The sequence below is a fragment of the Petaurus breviceps genome, unplaced genomic scaffold (assembly GCF_028583685.1).
Source record: "Petaurus breviceps papuanus isolate PSGF00001 unplaced genomic scaffold, PetGlider_PUasm1.0 551, whole genome shotgun sequence".
In the NCBI taxonomy this organism is placed as follows: domain Eukaryota; kingdom Metazoa; phylum Chordata; class Mammalia; order Diprotodontia; family Petauridae; genus Petaurus; species Petaurus breviceps.
In genome coordinates, this window is record NW_027186372.1 from 22,019,556 (window position 1) to 22,039,140 (window position 19,585).

General features: G+C 37.6%; 1 long non-coding RNA gene across 2 annotated transcripts in view; it reads right to left on the reverse strand.

Annotated features, from left to right (window-relative positions):
* Window positions 1-233: 233 nt before the first annotated feature.
* Window positions 234-19,585, reverse strand: part of LOC138172545 (uncharacterized) — a 21,972-nt gene continuing 2,620 nt past the window's right edge. Inside the window, exons 2-4 of one of the 2 annotated variants that reach the window (XR_011171148.1) lie at window positions 3,169-3,261; window positions 1,524-1,642; window positions 234-525 (exon numbers count right to left, since the gene is read on the reverse strand). This is a non-coding gene — a long non-coding RNA (uncharacterized lncRNA). The other variant, XR_011171147.1, reaches the window with a different exon arrangement.

A 19,585-nucleotide genomic window follows, 5' to 3' on the forward strand; every position in this document is an offset into this window, starting at 1 on the left:
TCCACTTCATTTTACATTGCTTCTGCTCCTTAGAAGTTTCTTTTGACTTCCCTGACAGTTTAATTCCTTCTTCCTACACAGATGAGACGTAATTTATTTAGTAGAGAAACCAAAAAACAAGGCCAGAAGACACAAAGGATACTAGACTATGACTTTCATGAGAGAAGCAACTTATCCATGCTTTGTATCTCTAACATGCAGAACATAGTGGCCAGCACACAGTAAATACTTAATATATATTTGCTATATGACTTTAATATGCAAGAACATCTAGATAATTATTTGAATTAAGTATATTTTGCAGGTCTCAGTTTGCTTAGCAGGGCTAAGTACTAGACTGTGGTAACAGTTGGTGATATTCTTTTGGAAGTTTCAGTTCTAGAAGAAAATTATCTTTGCTAAGACAGGCCAGAAAAAATAAAATTCGAGAATCAGCAAATGGAAGTTCTCTCATATATAGCTTTGGTTTTGTTCTCTTGAATCTTGACCTTTATCCATCTTCCAGTAACACATGGGGTATCTTTTCTGAAAGCGAAAGAAAAGGTCTTTTCCACTCTGACCCTGAATGATAAAAGATGCCCAAAAAAGTATCATCTAATCCAATTAGGAGGCACAGTACAACTGTGTGTCTTCCTCCTGGCATATATTAGATCTAAGGGCAGAATGGTAAAAGAGGGAAGAAATGGAATGCAGATGATTTTTTAATACTCAGCAGAGACACTGAGAGAGGAGAAAAATGTCCTCTGTCCTAACTTCTCCAAGAAAAAAAAGAAACTTATTCAGTTATATGTTTTGGTTGGATTCCATTCAACAAGGGTTTATTAAGCACCTACTGTGTGTAAGGCCCTTAGGATACAAAGAAAGAAATGAAAAAGTCACTGTCCTTAAGAAATTTATATTTACTGGAGCCATTACATCTGGAAGCAGATGAAAGAACATGCAAATCACTTCTGCCTTTGGGACAGGATGACAAAATTTGTCCAACTTTAGGAGAAAAGCTACAGTTAATTATGAGAACAAGTCTTTACCAGAGACAATAACTAATTAAGTCATTTGTCTCTCAACGATTATTTATTAAGGACATACTGTGTGTAGAGCACTATGCTAAGTACTAAGGGCAATACTAAATTTATTTAAGCTACAGTATGTAGCCTCATGGAATTTATAGCACAAGTGGGAAATTAAAATATATACCTATGTAATGCAGGGCCCGACTAACAGGAGATACTCTGGAGAACAACTGGAAATGTGCATAGAGATACAGGGTATTTAGAAAGTGAAATGCTGGAGAAAAGGCATAAGGGGAAGGCCACCAATGCTGCCAACAAAGGTCACCATTTCTGCTATGGTGGCAACTCCATGCACAGGAGATGTAAAATATGTGGCTAAAGGTCTTTGAGACAGCTACAGTAGTCAGAATGACTTTTCAATTTGGGAGAGTGACTTGTAGACTGATGGATGTCAGGTCTAGAGATAAAGGACTGAGAGGTATTAAAGGCAAGTGCCCAGAGGACTGCAATCACCTCCTATTCAGCAACCTGATAAGACTGTCAATGGAATCTGCAACTGGTTGTTGACTTTGAACTCTGGAGAATGTCGGCTCCAACTTCCAACTCCATTCTTCCAACCCCACTGCCTTCACCTAGAAAGAATAGAGTACAGCAAAACAATTTTAAAATACATAAAAGAGATTAGGGACAGAAAAAAAATTAGAGACAAGCAGAACAGCTTTAAAAATTACAGGTTGAACTGATTATATATTTTAAAAGAAAAGCAAGTTATACTTATTAGAGATTCACAGCTTCATGTTCAATTCTCTTCTCATTTATATATCTGAAAATGCTTAAATTTTGGAGGTTTATTAAGTTGAGAATTTTAATTTCTTTTAATTTAAAAAGCAAAGCAAAGTTTATCTCTGTTCTTTAAAGTGACCTTAGTAATATCCACTTAAGTAGTTTGGATTCACAAGCTAGATAAAATCTGTTGGATCCTGAATATTCCTAGCTGTGCAAGAAATGATTTGTGAGGGGGACTTATAAAAGACCATAGTTTATTAATTTTTTTTGTCATGGACTCCTTTGGCAGTCTAATTAAGCCTATGGGCCTCTTCTCAGAATGTCTTTAAGTGACTTAAACATATGTTAAATTTCAGTTAGAAATTAGTGAAAATAATAACAATTTTCCCCCATGCAAGATCATGAACCTTAGACAAAGCAAAATGAATATTCAAAAAATTAAAAGGAGGACAAAGGAAACTATATTATGCTAAAAGGAGCTCTGACCACAGATCAACATCAGTAATAAACTTATATGTTTCAACAGTCAAATTCACAAAGGAAACATCATCTGAGCTTCAAGAAGACACAGGCTGTAACACAAATAGTGACAGGAGACTTCAATATCCCTTTATAAGTTTTGGATAAGTCTAACAAAACGATAAAAAGGGAAAACATATAACTGAACAAGTTAACAGACCCTTTGAAATCTATCCATAACACACTGAGGATCTGTAGACCCTAAGAAAACTTATAATACAGGGAGATAGTAACTTTGCATTATTCAAGAGGAGAAAAGTGAATGGAAAATGGGAGTTTACTAGAGAAGAACAAGTTTAGGAATTCTACAGTGAATTGAGAGAGTATGATACTTATTAATAATTTTTGTTATGGATTTTCCAAGGATGTTTTGCATAGGTAAAGGAAGGGAAGTTAGTCATGATTGCTGTCTAGAAAGGGGCTGGGTTGTTGCCATTGCTTTACCTACACAAATACAGAGAAATGAGGGCAGGGAGGGGATGATGAGGAATTGAGGGTCATGACTTGAAAGTATGTCCTTCCCAGTGGAAAGAGAAAAGAGAGTAACTGTACTAGGCACATGCCCCTCAATTCAAAGTTTGGAGACCAGAATAGGGAGTAAATAATGATATCAGATCACTATCTATAGATAGAAATCTATAATCCTCTCTTCCTAGTGCTTTGATTTACTTTTTATGCTAATTATTTTATTTTTATCTGATTTAATTGATATCTTTTGCTTCTATCTCATTAGTATTCTTAATATATCACTCCCCCTTCCCTAACAAGAAATCAACCTTTGTAACATAGCCCCCCAACCACCCACCCCCAACACAGGTATCATATAAGCACAATAAACAAGGCAAAACCTTACCTTGGTCACATACAAAATTGCATTCTTTATTCTACATATCTCTATCATTTTCTTTTTGACATCAAGTGTGTAGCATTCTCCTTTATCAGTCCCCTGGAATCAATAAATCATTTGGTTGTTAGAGTTCTTAAGTCTTTAAGAATCTTATATTATTATCATATTAATGTCAAAACATAAATTGTTCTACTCATATAAATGGTTCTGCTCACTTAACTCTGCATTATTTCATACAAGTCCCTCCACGTCTCTTTAAAACCATTTTTCCCATTTCTTCTAGCACAATAGTATCCAATCACATTATATACCACAATCAGATATTTCCAACAACAGTATCCGTATCACCCCAGTCACCCATGTTAAAATATTAAAGCAATATTTGACTTTCAACCTTCTGTTAACCCCTTATAACCAGTCTCTTCAATTCAACTTTAGTAACATCTCTCAGAGTTACCACCTCTGATAGATGTCAGAATCAGGACTAGCACCTTCTCTCCTAGAATTTTATAAAAGCCTATTATCTCATTTTCTTTCCTCCTAATATCTACCCTCTTTAATCTATCCTTTCATTATGCTATCTGTATAATTTTACCAATATATCACTTGATCTCATCTATCCCTTCAGAATCATTCAATGAATCCCCATTGTTAAATAAAGTACAAACTCTTTAGTCTGGTATTTGAGACCATTTACAATCTGTTGCCACCTTATTTTACCAGTCTTACCTCGTAATACTCACATTTACATACTTTATATCCCATTCAAATTGGCCTATCCATTGTCCTCTAATTGTGAACTTTCGAGTTTGTTCCTCTGGCCAAACCATTCCCTGTTCCTGGAATAGACTATACACTTGTCCTCTCCGTCCAGCCTGTCTCCAGATATTGAAATCCTTCCCTTTTCTCAAGGTACAATTAAGTGTCATCTTCTCAGTGGAGCTTTCCATGAAGCCTCTCAAACAGAAGTCATCTTTTTTTTTTTCTCTCTCATACCCATTTCATTCTCTCCTCTGCACATATTCTACCTAATTTGTATTATAGTCACTTACTTACATGACTTGTAAATTGTAGCCTCCTCAACATCCTCTTTCATATTTGCATCTTTAGAACTTCACATTGGGCTTTTTACATATCAGGAACTTAAATGTTGGCTAAAATGTACAGCTATTTAAAGGAGTACTTGATAAACGGGGACATTCCAATAGAGTTTGAAGGGAAATTCTTAAGGTAGTAAGACATATAACCATGTCCTGGGATAGTTGAGAATCCATGAGGACATACTACTACTCAATGCAGAAAGAAGTCTAGGCATTCTTATGAAATAGTCAAAGTTTGTTCTTGGCACCAGCTCCTTGAAAGCTTCCCCTTGATAACCCAGTTATCTCTTCTATGGAGCTTCATTTAGGGCCTGCCCTTCTTGGATTGGCCAGAGCTTTTCTGAGACCTTTTCTACGTCAAGACTTTGTGTTCTCCCTGTGATAAACTACAATGTCAGCTAAAACATTTGCATATATCAGTGTGTTATTTCTGGGCTCACATATTTAACTGGAACTTTTCAGAGACTATACTACCAGGTTAACCCAAAGGAGTCTCTCAGTGCTATGGAAACTTCAGGGGCTGAGGTAAGTCAATGCTAGAACAGGGAATCCTCACCCCTAGGCGGCCTAGGCAGCTAACTAATTTTCTTATGCATAGAGGAAATTCTGCACAAAGACTTTTTCTGCTTAAGATGAAAGTTTCAGCATGATCACATGGCATAATTTAAGCAAACATAATCATATAACTATACATTTAGAGCTGGAAGAGTGCTTATATATCTCTATCTAACTTAACAACTTGATTTTACAGATGAGAACTTTGAATTCCAAAGAAGTTAAATGGTGTGACCAAGTTGACAAAAGTAATTAGTGGCAAAGTGAGAATTCTAACCCAGGTCTTATGATTTGAAATCCATTACTCTTTCCAGTGCAGTATCAAATGATTATTTTTATGGAATATGCTTTAAAAAAACAAAAAAATGAATTCAATCAAAATTGTCTATGCCTATAAATATACATATATCCAAAGTCTAATTCAACAAATATTTATTAAGCACCTACAGATTCTAGAGCATTGTATTAGGTGATACACAAAGCTGTGGTAAGAAATAGCCCCCACCCACTTAATACTAGTAAGAACAAATGGCATACTCAAAAATAACTGTGCCAATAAACACAGCTCTGTGGATCAAGGATGATGCATGACGTAAGTATTTGGAATGACCCAGATCAAACGGGGATGACTGGTAGAAAAAGCAGCAAAGAGTCAAATAAAGGGTACTCTGGAAATTATTTTCATCTCAACATTCATAGAGTTATAAACACTCAGGGCTCCTATTAGAGTAAGAAAATTGTGTACTCAATATAAATGGAATGGTGAAAAATGATACTTATAGTGACACAATTATGGAATTTTATTTTGCTAGGGTAAAAGATTTCTTATGGCCTTTTTCTTTTTTTTTTTTTGAAACAAACCCAAGTATGACTCAGATTTGGAGTTTACCCAACATTTCTCAGACTATGACAAGAGTGTCCTCATTGCTACAAGAAATCAGATGACACTGTGTGTGTGTGTGTGTGTGTGTGTGTATGCTATGTGAGAGCTGTTTCAAATCTAACCTCCACAAATTCAATATTCAGGTACCTTAGTAACTGATAGTGTTGGTGGAAATAATAGTACAATTAACTTAAGAACTGGAAGTCAGAGATTACATTTTTGCCACTAATGTTTTGCATTTCTTCGAGGTTGTGAGGGCATTTTTGATTAGTGAAAAATTCTTGAAAAGGGGACGTGGGTTTTAAACCCAGCTCTGCTGCTCTTGGCTTCAGTTTCCTTCTCCATAAAATGGGAGTGAGGTGCTAAGTGGTCTCTAAAGTCCACACCACGTCTGATAATTATGACTCTAGGTTGCACAGTGGCAACAGATAGGAGTCATTAACTGTATGACTTCTCTGCAAATAGCTGCTGCTTAACTGGGACAGGCAGAAGTCCAGGGAAAATTGGGATTATGAAGGCTACACTTCTTCATTTCCCAAGAATATGTGAACCCCAAATTTGGGGAAGAGGGGAATCTGCCTTAAAAGATCTACTGAGGTTTGCTAGTTCACTTGCTCGTTCCAACATCTTATTTCTTCTGTGTCTTTCAAGAGGGATAAGATTTACTCCATCAAATAGGAGTCAAAGTCACCTTCATAGGCATGAATAGAACTGAGCAGTCTATGCTTGGAAGGTAAGGAGATGGGGGAAGGGCCAATGTTGATGATGCTCCCCACAGGCTTTGCCATCACGGCCAGCCTATTTTATATGCCTTCCTTTATTTGCCTTGTATAACTGGGAAAGCTCATAGAATCACAGGATTTACAGATGAGAAGTTAGAGGTCATCTAGACCAGTTCCTTTGTTTTATAGAGGTGGAAACTGAGATCCAGAGTGGTAAAGAAACTTGCCCAAGGTCACACAGGTATTAGGGTATATAACTGGGATTTGAACTCTAGCTGGAATAGTGGATAGAGCACTGGCAGGGAATCAGGAAGAATCATCTTTATGGGTTCAAATCTATCCTGACATTTCCTAGATGTGTGACCCTGGGCAATTCAAGTAACTCTGCTTGCCTCAGTTTCCTCATCTGTAAAATGAACTGGAGAAGGAAATGGCAAACCACTCCAGTATCTCTGCCAAGAAAACCCCAAATGGGGTCACAAAGAATTAAACACAATTGAAAAATGAATGAATAACAACTGATAATTCTAAACCCCTAAATTAGAGCAAATCAATAGAATTCTCCCATCAGTAGATGATAAAATTTTCCAGTTTCTAAATAACAAGAACAAAATATGAAAAACTTTCTGAAAACTTGGACCCTTAAGAAACTTTCTGTGCTGAACCAATCAAAATGTAAGAGAAATAATTATTATTTGCAAATGCATTTTAAGAGGAGTTTTCCTACTTATATTTTCCTCTTACTTTCCTCAGAAATAAGTTTTACATTTAAAGCCTCTCAAGTCATTAAGCCTTTTTTTATCTGTACTGGAAGGATAGGCACCAGACATTCTATTTCCATAAGAATTAATGTTATAGCCTTATTATTCCAAACATAATTTCAACAAGGAATGGATTTAACACATAAGTACATTAGCAGCAGTAGTCTTCTAATGCTTTGAGTCTAGAAACAAATTTGACTTAATGGACTGAATGAATGGTGGCACTGAGAGATTTTTACCCCCTGCAAGGACATTAGTGAAATTTGGACTCCTATTTGGCAAAAAAATATTACATATAAAATTCATTTTAAGACAAAGAAAATTTGCAAACATGCTTTACAAAAGAAAAGGTTTTACATGTGGGGATCACCTCAAAAACATTTTTTTAAATATTTATACCAGTTCATCTAGATGTTAAAAAGCAGGTATCTCTCTAAGATAATTTTCTCAGGCCTGGAGATTCTATCTTTCCTCCTCAAATACTCTGACTTTTCTTTATGATGAGAACTGATGCTTTTATTTGGAATTAAGCAAAGAATATGTATAAAATAGTTCCACCCTTTGACCCAGAGAATCCATTGCTGTTCATATACCTCAAGGCAGTCAAAGGTAGAAAAAAAGGTCCAATACACAACAAAAAATTTATAGTAACACTTCTGCTAGTAGCAAAGAAATAGAAATGAAGTAGGTGTCCATTATCTGGGGAATGGCTCAATTAACTGTACTGCATAAATATAACAAAATATTACTATATAGTAAGAAGTGATAAATATGAAGAATGCATAAAAGCATGGGAAAACACATGAACTAATAATGAAAAGTGAAATAAGGATGAGGAAAACGTTATCAGTTATCGATAGCTGAAACCAACCATCAATATTGAATCTTGTATTATTATAATGACCAGGGTTGACCACCCAGAAAAGAAATTAGAATGCATCCCACTCTCTTTCCAGAGGCAAGGGACTATGACTGTGCATCACTATGGGTATCATTTGACTTTTTCAATGTGTTGGTTAGCCTTGCAGAACTGTTGTTGTTATTGTTTTTAATCTGTTGTTATAAGAAAGAAGGTACAAATTGGAAAATATATGTATTGTGGTAAAAAACAAAAGGAAGCATTAAAATATGTATTCAAAAACAAGTTATATACTTTTCCCCCTTTTCCCTTCCCCAAATCTTTCCAGATGAGGAGCTATTTCTTTTTCTTTCTTTCTTTTTTCTTTCTTTTTTCTTTCTTTCTTTTTCCTTCCTTTCTTTCTTTTTTTGGAGGCAATGGGGATTAAGTGACTTGTCCAGGGTCACATAGTAAGTGTCTGAAGCTGGATTTCAATTCAGGTCCTCCTGACCCCCAGGTCACTGCTCTGTCCCCTGCACCACCTATCTGCTCCTGTGAGAGCCACTAAGTTCTGAGTTGCCTAACTGGAATTGGTCAGCTGGGGCCCATTGGGGAAAATTAGACTAGTCACAGGTTGTGATTTGTCCATAGTTCTTGAAGAGGACCATGACATCAGGAAGATGATGTCATGATTTGCAACTGAATTCGATTTGAGTGAGGGAGTACTGATTTGACAATAATTGCTCCCTGCCTCAGCTCGACCTAATGCTTATATTTTGGGCTCTCCTGACTCAGAATGAATGTAAATAGCAACTGTTTCTCTTTTGGACAGCAAGCCTGAGGGTCTTCCCCTTACAGTTGGGACTTTTTTTTATAGGAGCCATCTTTTGACTCACTTCTTAAGTGGGCCTATTCATCGAATGGGTGTTGCCTTATTCAAATTGGTGAGAACAAGACCTTAGTTTAAAAAGATCAAAGTCTCTCACTGAATCCTGGGCCATCTCCAGTCTCCTGATCTATATCTGGCCACTAGACCCAGATGACTCTGGAGCAGAAAGTGAGGTCAGTGACTTTGCACAGCCCTACCTCAAGAATCCAATCCAATTGCAAGTCATATCGTCTTTCCAATGTTATGGTCCTCTTTCAGAATGAAGGACAAACCACACACAATTTCTACATGATTATATTACTTTTTTTTCCTTTTTTTGGAGAGAGGAAGGCAGGGCATTTGGGGTTAAGTGACTCGCCCAAGGTCACACAGCTAGTAAGTGTCTAGTAAGTGTTAAGTGTCTGAGGCCAAATTTGAACTCAGGTCCTCCTGACTCCAGGGCTGGTGCTCTATTCACTGTGTCACCTAGCCACCCCTTATATTACCTTTCTGAATCCTCAATTGAGCTACTGATCTATTAACTGAACTAATTCAAATCTGTTATAAATAATTGAATGGATGAATGCATTATTAACTGTTTCCTATATGGCAGGTTCTATACTAACAGGGACACAAATAGAAGCAAGCAAGATGACCTCTGCCCATGGAACATAAATTCTAACAGAGAAAGAAAACACAGAGTGGAGTGGTGGCCAGGGAGAGTATTTTGAAGAGGGAAGACAGAGGGAATGGTAATTGGAAACAAAAAGGATGGTCATGTCCATTCCAGAAGTAGTAGTGTTGATTTTATAGAGTTAGAAAGGAGGCGGGAGGGACACGTACAGGCATGGCTCATGGCATGGGGATTGTGGGAAAATGAAATGATGGGCCTGAGGCTGAGCAAAATAAGGCAAATGTTCACAAATCTAAGTTTAGAATCAAAAGATTTGGGAGTTGGAGTCATCTTTGCATCTGGAAAGCAAAGGTGAGAATAACAATTCATTTAAATTTGGATTGTGCTTTGAACTTTTCAAATCATATTCACATCTATCAAGTCCGTTGAAAAGGGGCAAGTTTTAAGACTCCCTCATTTGACATATGGTCATTGAGACACAGATTGCTTATGGCACCCATTTGATTTAACCTTCAGGGACAGAACAAGATCATAGGGTCATTCACTCAACTGACAAAATGGACTTCCAAAAGCTCAGCTATGTACATATTGATCCAGTGACACTGGCCTCCTTCTCATTGTACCTCACTCAAGACATTCCTTTTTCTCCTCATAAAAATCTTGTGAAGTAAATAGGGAAGGTATCATTATCCTTATTTTATAGAAAAGGCAACTTCCATATCAAGAGAATCAGTGTCCTGCTCAAAGTTAGGCATACCACTTCTTCAGCTATGTATCAGAATTAGAGCTAAGAATGCCAGACTCTTAACCTAAGTCTTTGACCACAGCAAAGCATATGGATGCTCAGTATGTCTGGTTGTCTATCGATGTGCCCCCCAAATCAGAGCCTGATTCCCGAATACTAGGTGGTTACTTTACCCACGACATCCTAGGAAAAGATGCAGGTTCCTAAAATGAATTTTCCATAGGCACTTGAAGGCAGGAACATCCCCATCATCAGTCTTTCTCCACACACTGCCTGGAAAATAATAGGTACTCAAAAGTATTTGTACAATTGAAGTGAGTTTCTTCTAGAAACAGATTTGTTAGTTTTTCCTCTCTTTAGTACCAGTTGGTATTAATATTAATGCATAGGAAAAAGGCAATTATGAGGTGACCCAATATGTGAGATAGAGACAGACACATAAAAATAGGGATACAGTCAGAAAGTCAAATAAACAGGCCCTATTCAATCAGGAAGTGTACATGATCATGGGTTTCTTAATCTTTGGCTTATAGAAGTAGAGCTTCACCGAACCTTCTTAGGAAAAAAAAGGTTCAGATACATAAAATGTATAGGATTTCAAAGGAAGCCAATTAAATTGAAATACAGTTATCAAAATATTTTTAAACTAAGTTCATACATACCAAGTTAAGAATCCTTGACCTAGAGAGCCACTGGGCTTTTTACTTAATGAGTTGTAAAAATAGCTTGAACTTGAACTTCTAGTTGGAATTATTAAAGGCAGGGTAGAGGTTTCAGGAAGAATTCTGACCTCCTTAGGTGACTGATAACATGGAAAATACATGACCTGCTTTGTGGAAATTGTCCATCTGAATGGTATCTCATCATCTCAGGTCTGAATAAAACTACTAGTGCCCTCTAGAACAATCAGGATTCATGAAGCTCAAACCTTTGAACTCCCAGGGCCTTCTCTGAATCTTCTCTTCTGAATGAAACCAACACACTGAAGCTGCATCTTTTAGGTTCCTTTAAGCCCACCCTGTTGTTTTTGAATATCTTTTCTGGAGGTTTCCCAATGGCTGCTGGGGCCACCTGTTCATGCAATATGCTGCATCAGCATTTCTGGCCAGCCTACCCCCAACAGCAGGTGGGCTCTGTGACTGTTCCAGCTGAGGGTGAGCCCTGAGGCAGGCAACAGGCTAACCCAGCTTCTTCAGCACCAGGGGATCATGGTACCACATAGTTATCTATGCCAATTATTAGGTCAAGAACAGTGGGATGTGAGGATAACAAGATACAGTATTTCCAGGTTGAATACAATGATGATATCAGTAATTTTTAAAAATGAATAAGCTTATGACATTTGGTTATTTTTTAAAATATCTCTTTTACAAAGGTAAAGTGCTGCCAATTAAGACATTCCTCCTCATCATATTACAACATGATGTATCATCTAGCCTATAAACCATTTTTCTTCTAAGGAAATTTCCAAAGCTGCAAAATCAATGATCCCAAAGCACAGAACTGATAGTGTTACTTCTCTGCTTAAAACAATACAAACCCTGCATTTGGCATTTGGAGCCCTTCATATTCTGGCTTCAACTAATCTTTCCAGACTGGTCTTAAGTGAGTCCCTTGAAGCACTTAAAGTTGTAGCCAAACTAGTTTACTTTGTGCATGGTTTATGCATAACATTCCAATTCCTGCCTCTATCCCTCATTTTTGGAGTGCCCTCCCTCCAAACCACTGCTTCTCAGGACCCCTTGTGTCAGCTCAAATGCCACCTTCTAGAAAAGACCTTTCCTGCATTCCCTCTTCTCCCTCCCCAAAATAATTATAGTGTTATTTATTTTGTATATTTAATTTACTTAACTTGTATGTCTTGTTACATAAGCATGTAAGTTAATCGGTGGAAGAAACATTTATATTTTTTATCTTTGAATTCCTAGAACCTAGTACAGTTTCCAGTGCTTAATAAGCATTTGACTAATTCTTGTTGAATTTCATTGGACTGGGGTGGGGAGGTGTGGCAGGGAGAGGAATAGGTAGAACAAGGGAAACAGTATTAGAATTAGCACAGGATTTCAGGGGAAAATGGAATATTTGCAGTAGAAGACTCAAGACTCCAAAATACTGCCCTCTAACCCCCACTAAACAGGCTAAGCTAGCAGTATGCCTTCAACCACTATCTTGTACCTTACAGTCTCAAATCTGAAAGGGATCTCAAAGTTCTCTTATTTCTACCCATACTTGAAGCAAGGATTTCCTTGACAATATCACTGACAAGTGATTACCCATTCTTTCTTTAAAACCTTCCAGAGATTCAGAACTAGACATTATATGCTTATCACAATTAATTGAAAAGCATCTTCCCGCTGAGTAAATCTTGGTAAAAGTACCTGGAGACCAGCTCCACATAGTAAATGCTCTTCAAGTCAATTCTTTGAGAGAAATGGAGAAGGTACAAATAACTCCTAAAAAAACTCTTGACTTAATTAACCTGCCTCTGGATTATCTAAGCATTTTATTCCTCCTCTTACTCCCTGCCTTTGGACATCTCACAATTTATTTAGATCTTTGCAAGAGGAAAGGAAAACAGGGAACATGGAGATAAGTGATTTGGGTATTGGTGAGCTAGTTGGGAAGTGAATAGATAATTGATGAAGAATAGTTAATCGTTTCATTCCCATCCCCTTAACCACCAATAAAATGTACATATCCCAATATACCAATTGATCCGAATATTCATTTGACACATCCCTTCTTCACCTGTATGAGACTTCTCTATGTCTCACAAAAGTTCATCACTGAGGGTTTATCCAACATTCTATGGGGCTTTGTCAAATTCATCTGACATCATTAGTCTGGGCTATCTACTTCCCGTTTTTACTCTTGAAGTGTGACCTTATACACCCCCCCCCACACATATATCATTTTATGATATCCTTCACACTGATCCTCTTTTGTAATCCATTGTTTGTGATATGTTACAGCTCACTCATGCCCAACTTAGCTATGTTCTGGTGGAATTATTGGGTATGCTCTATCAAACATCCTCAGTCATTGCTTTTTCAGTTTTATTTTTTATTCTATGTCTGTTCATGGACTAGACAAATCATTAAAATAATGAGATTTTGCAGCCACTGTTCGGTATAGATGTCAGAAACATTCTTCCTCTTTTTCTCTGCCTTTTAGCATCTCACCTTCTTTTAAAGATCATCTCAGATGTCCCCTCCTATGTGAGATTTTCTGACCACCCCAGTTGTTAATGCCTTCTTCCCGCACAAATTACATTGCACTTATTTTGCATATATTTTGTCTACACATATATGTACATATTGTTTCCTCCAACAGTGTTATAAGGTCCTTAAGAGCAAGAACAGTTTCATTTTTTGGTCTTTGTTTCTCCAGAGCCCATCACAGTTCTGGCACTTAGTAGGCAAATAATAAATTCTTGCTTATTGATTAAATCTCCTCTTTGTAGGTCCAACCTTACAAATCAGGTTAATAAGGTGATCTGACTGGGAGACTCAGCTCCATCACTGATTAGCTAGCCGTAGGACCCTGGACAAGTCATTTTACTTATCTGAGCCTTGTGTTCTTCATCCATAAAATGAAGGGTGTTGAACTAGATGGTCTCTAACATCCTATGATTCTCTAAGCCCTCTTTCATCATCTCTCCAACAAAATTTTTCTTACCTGATCAATGATATCTGAAATTCTCTACCAACCATTCCATTAGCTTAAAGCTAATATCCTAATTTCGTTATAAAATCTGTGCCTCGTTACTCATCAGGAAGTTGAGGCTCAGTGGTGAAGTATCTTGTCATAGAACAGGGACTCTTAAACCAGCTTCACAGAAGGTTTTTTTTCCATCATTGTCTCCGGAGTATGGTAGGTCACTAATGAATTGGGAATCTGGACTAAGAGGCTCAATCACCAGTCAGAAGCAGCTAGATACCAAGATAAATGCTTCTTGTTTTTGTTCTGAAAGCACTCAGCAACTCTAGGTGAACTCAGAGGGAATGGGAATGGGACTTAAATGTCAAGGGAGAAGACAAGAGGCACTCCACTAGCTAGCAAACTGCAAATCTAAAAGCAGAGCCTTGAGGGGGTGATGAGGCATTCTAGGGCCCCTGGGAGAATGACAGTGGGGAAGGCAAATCCTAATGAAACTCTAGGGAGGCAGGTGAAGAATAAGGGCAGCAGGTGTCTCTGGACAGTGCCTCTAAGGGTGGAGTGGAGGAGAGAAAGAGGAAGGGGGAGGTGGAAGGAGCAATAGACCATTGTACTTTCTTCTCAGATTTATCAAGAGACTATAGTGCTCTAATAAGAAAAGAAAGTCTTCCTGATACAGCATGTGGACTAGATTTCCCTCAAATCCTCATACATACTAGGTCAAATCCCAGATTAACCCTAAAAGGGTCGTTATTGCCCTTCGGCCCATTGCCCCTACCATGATTAGTCCAGGAACATCTTCTAATATCTAAAGGTATAACTTCTCTCTGGTCTTCCCAAATGTAGGTAACACCCAGATCCCCAGCTCATGTATAAGCACTCAAGGTAGCAAGGGTAAAACAAGGATAGAACAATATTTATTCCACCTAGCAGAAAACAAGAGGACACAAAGGATCCTCAGGAGCCCCTAAACAGACACAGAAATCATATAAGTATTTCAAATAGTTGATCTACTTTCCTGAAAAAGAACTAAACTTGAAGCTACTGTCAGAACAACCCTTAACTATTCTGATGAGTCCCTCTTTTCCAGAGAGTACAACATACATAGTGCTTCCAATACTGATAGTGATACACTATGCTTTAGAATCCAAATGGAAGGTAAACAAACTTTGGGAAATTATGAGCAAGCAATCCTCATCTCATATAATCCAAATGATTCAGTAGCTTTGTTCTCTGAGTAAGATGCTACTTTTTGGTCCCTCCTGGCTCAGAGTGAACGTAAATAGTAATTGTTTCTCTTTTGGTCAGCAACTCTGAGGGTCTTCCCTGCCCAGTTTGATTTTTTTTTTTTATTAAAGGGGCTGTCTCTTGACTCATTTCTTCAACAGGCCTATTCACTGAATGGGTGTTGCCTCATTCAAAGTGAGAACTCAGGAAAGACCTTAGCTAAGATCAAGGTCTCCCACAGCATCCTAGGTCATCTCAAGTCCTCCTGATCTATATCTGGCCACTAAACTCTGGAGGAGAAAGTGAGGCTGCTGACTTTGCAAAGCCCTCCCTCATTCAATCCAATTCAATATAAGTGACTTCATCATTTTCCTGCTATCATGGTTCTCTCTGAGAATGAAAGACAAACCACAACCACAACACACAACCTATGAAGATGCTATGCTGGACCTCTATGAGTGTTCCTCCTCTCCTGACAAGGAGAAATAGTTCTTTCTCTCTCTAGAAGTTCCAATAACCAAATTATCAAACTCGGGAACTTTTGAACTTTGAGTGATCCATGAGGTGCTGAAAAGGAATTTTCTTGTTCTAGTCAGAAAACTAGACTCTGGTATCATTCTAGCTATGGAATTCAATCCCTACTGTTGTCCTCACAGAACATAGTCCATGAACTACTTCTGAGTTGTCCTCTAAGGAAAGTGCCAAAGGACATACCTACCTCCATATGGAGGCACTGCTCAGATATCTTTAAACTAGGGCCTACATTCTATAATTTTATCAAGTTTATTAGGCAGAATTCATTAGATTAACAAGTGAACCCCCAATTCCTTTCACTGAAATGAAAATAATATGAATGACTTCAGAATCTCTCAAAATATCTTGGCAGTTCCCTGATGAATGGTCCGGATGGATTTCTACATTTACATACTCAAAATCCAAGGTTGTTTAGTTTGTTGTTGTTGTATTGGCAGAGTGGTAAACATTTTTAAGGACTTCTCCATTGGAGCAATGGGACCCTTTTCCAATCCTCATTTGAGACATTCTTTGTGCTTTTCAGGCAAACAACAGTAGGTCTTGACTTCTTATAGGATTGTCTTTCCTTCATAACTGAGCATTTTATGTGGTATTTTACTTAACCTCAAAACATAAGTTCCTTGAGAGCAGAGACTATTTATAATTTTAATAAATCTCTGTTTAATGGATTGAATATTTATTTATCCTATGGTTTCTAAGGTTCTGTCTAATGCAAATCTGTGATTTTACAAATGCGGGAGGTGTGAGGACAAGGGGCTGTTTCATTTTTTACTTCTGTATCTCATCCATATCATGTACATAGTAGGCATGTACTAATTTTTTTTTTTTTTTTTTGCCAAAAGGGAGTTGCAGATACTTTGGTCCTGGTCACTATTTCCCCCCATAACTTGTCTCTCCACTTAAACTCCTCAAAAACAAGAACCAAATCCAAGGTTCTTTTGTATTCTTCCCCTATCTTCCTCACACTACTTCTCCTACCCAAAGGGAGTGCCTAGAACATATAAGGTCCTCAATGACTGATTCTTGATTGATTGAGAAAGATATTATTGCCCAAGTCCCAAGGGATAGGTTTACTTTTGGAACCTTTTAGAACTGTGGATAATTTCTTCCCTAATAAAATCCTACCCTAAAGGGAGAGTGTGGTGTGAGGGATGGCATTAATCCTGGATCCTCAGACTGTGATAACAGGGCCTGAACTTTGACAGGGCCTAACACACTGGAAAAAGATTTGACTGCTGACTCAGACGGACCCTATATCGGTTTTTCAAGGCTAACCTTGCTAAGCCAGGCAACAAATATTAACCACCTACTATGTACCAGACATGGTGCTAAGTGTGAGGAATACAAGTACATAAAAGAAAGTCTTTGCCCTCAGGGCATTTACAATCTAATGTGGAAAGACAGTACAAAAGGAAGCTGAAGGTGGGAAAGAAGGAGGGATTCCTCCAGTGGAATGATGACCAAGTCCAAAGAAGTACAGCCACATGGAAAGGTCAATCACCAAAGGTCAGATACCTAATTATTTTTTTTTCTAACCTTAACGATGCAAGAACTTACCTTTAAAATACCATTTAGAGATTGTTCTCTGTTTTGGTGAAAGGAACACCACCAAAATCACAGATATTTGGACCCATTGAAATATAATATAATATGCAAGTTCTGCTTATTCCTACTTGTGTGATTTTAACATTTCTAAACGTCCTGGGCCTCAGTTTCCTCAACTGCAAAAGGAGTGGATTGGACTAAATGATCTTTAAGGTCCTTTTCAATCCTGTATCTATGACATTATGCTCTATGATCCTACAAGCTTAGCATCTGGTAAGACATCAAAGAAGAAAGCATGTTGGTCATTGATTATTGACTGACCCCTTGATGTTCTCCTTGCAGAAGTTAATGCTTTGGAATAGCATAGCAAGGGCATACCCCTCAAGGGAAAAAGGATCAAAGGTAGATGATGCTGGAATAAAAGGCCTTGTTTAGTATTCTCATAAATGATGCTATTAGGCATGATTTTCTGAAGATTCTTTTAATTGGAGTTATGGCTCAGGCAGGAGTGATTAAAGGTGTCATTTAGCTAAAAATCAAACTTCACTTTTTGATTACATCTGTAATTATAATGCATTAACAGCGGAGCTATATATCCAGGCATTGCATATGCGGGTGACAGGGTGACATTAAGAAGCACCCATAGAAGGTAAGAGACTTAATGATTGTGATTCCTACCCCAATCAAAGTCAAGATGATTCTAACAATTTCTATGCAATCATCCAGCAACAATCAATCCATCAATAATCATTAAGCACTCATAATGTGTCGAGCAGCATTCTAGGTACCAAGAATACAAAGGCAAAAATGAAACAATTCCTGACCTCAATGAAAATGTAGTCCAAACATAAAATCACAGAAATACCATATCTGGAAAAGACTATATGGTTGGAGAAATTATATGGTTCAATATCTAGCTTCTACAGCATCCCTGATACATAGTCACCTAATATTTTTTCAGACCTCCTGTGACAGGAAACTCATTATCTATGGAAAAAATATATTTTCATAATGGCTAACAATAATAATCACTAACCATTATATAGTATTACTGGGCTAAGTGCTATACTATTATTATCTCATTTGATCTTCACAAAAACTCTGTGAGGTAGGTGCTATTAGATTCCTCATTTTATAGATGAGGAAACTGAGGCAAACATAAGTTAAGTGACCTTTGCCTAGCATCACACAGCTAGTAAGTGTCTAACATCAAATCTGAACTTAGGTCTTTCTGACTGGGTTGACTCAATGGTTAGGAAATTGTGTTTATTTTCCTTCCCCTACTGTCATGCCAAAATCTGCATTCCTGTCATTTTCCAATTCTTTATTATAGTTATACTCTCTGAGAAATGCAAAGAAAGTTTAATCCCCCCTCTAAAACAGCCCTTCCAGTGTTTGAAGACAGTAATTCCTCTACGTGTTTTTGTCTTCAGGCAAATATCCCCTAGATTTACCAATACTTAAAGGATATGGTGTCCACATTCCATCATTCAGATCACCTTTCTCTAAACATTCGCTTTTCAGTAACCTAAAAAATATGCACCTAAAACTGAGCATATGGCTGTGGATGTGGTTTGATCAGGGGCAGGTATAGCAGGATTATTATGTCTCTTGTGCCAAACACTATACTTCAATTAATGAGGCCCAACATCTCATTACATTTTTTGCTACCACATCACAATATTGACTTTTCTTTAGTTTGCAGATCATTAAACTCTCCAAAATCTATTTTTTACCTATACAATTTATTTCCTTTTAACACAAATACAGGACTTCATTTTGCCCCTATTAAAATTTCATTTTGTTAGTTTCAGTCCATTCGGCCTGCTGAGATTTTTTGAAATCTGTATTGTATCATCTAATACATTACCCTGGTCTCTCAGCTTCCTGTCATCAGTTGATTCAATAATGTCATTAATATAGAAATAATGATCATTATTACTAATGGTAAAAGTGGTATTATTATTATTAATACAATACTACTGCTATTAAGAATTACTAATAGAAATAAAGGGGTGGCTAGATGGTGCCGTTAATAGAGCACAGGCCCAGGAGTAAGGAGGCCCCGAATTCAAATGCGACCTCAGACATTTAACACTTACTAGCCATGTGACCTTGGGCAAGTCACTTAATGCCAATTGCCCTGCTTTCTCTCCTCCAAAAAGCAAAAAAAGAAGGAAGGAAGGAAAGACTTTCTCACCTATGCTATTACAGTTTGTGTTTGTCCTTCATTTTCAAAGAGGACCATGGCATCAGAGAAATGATGGCATGACTTGTGGTTGACTTTGATTTGAGTGAGGGAGGGCTGGGAAGGAAGGAAGGAAGGAAGGAAGGAAGGAAGGAAGGAAGGAAGG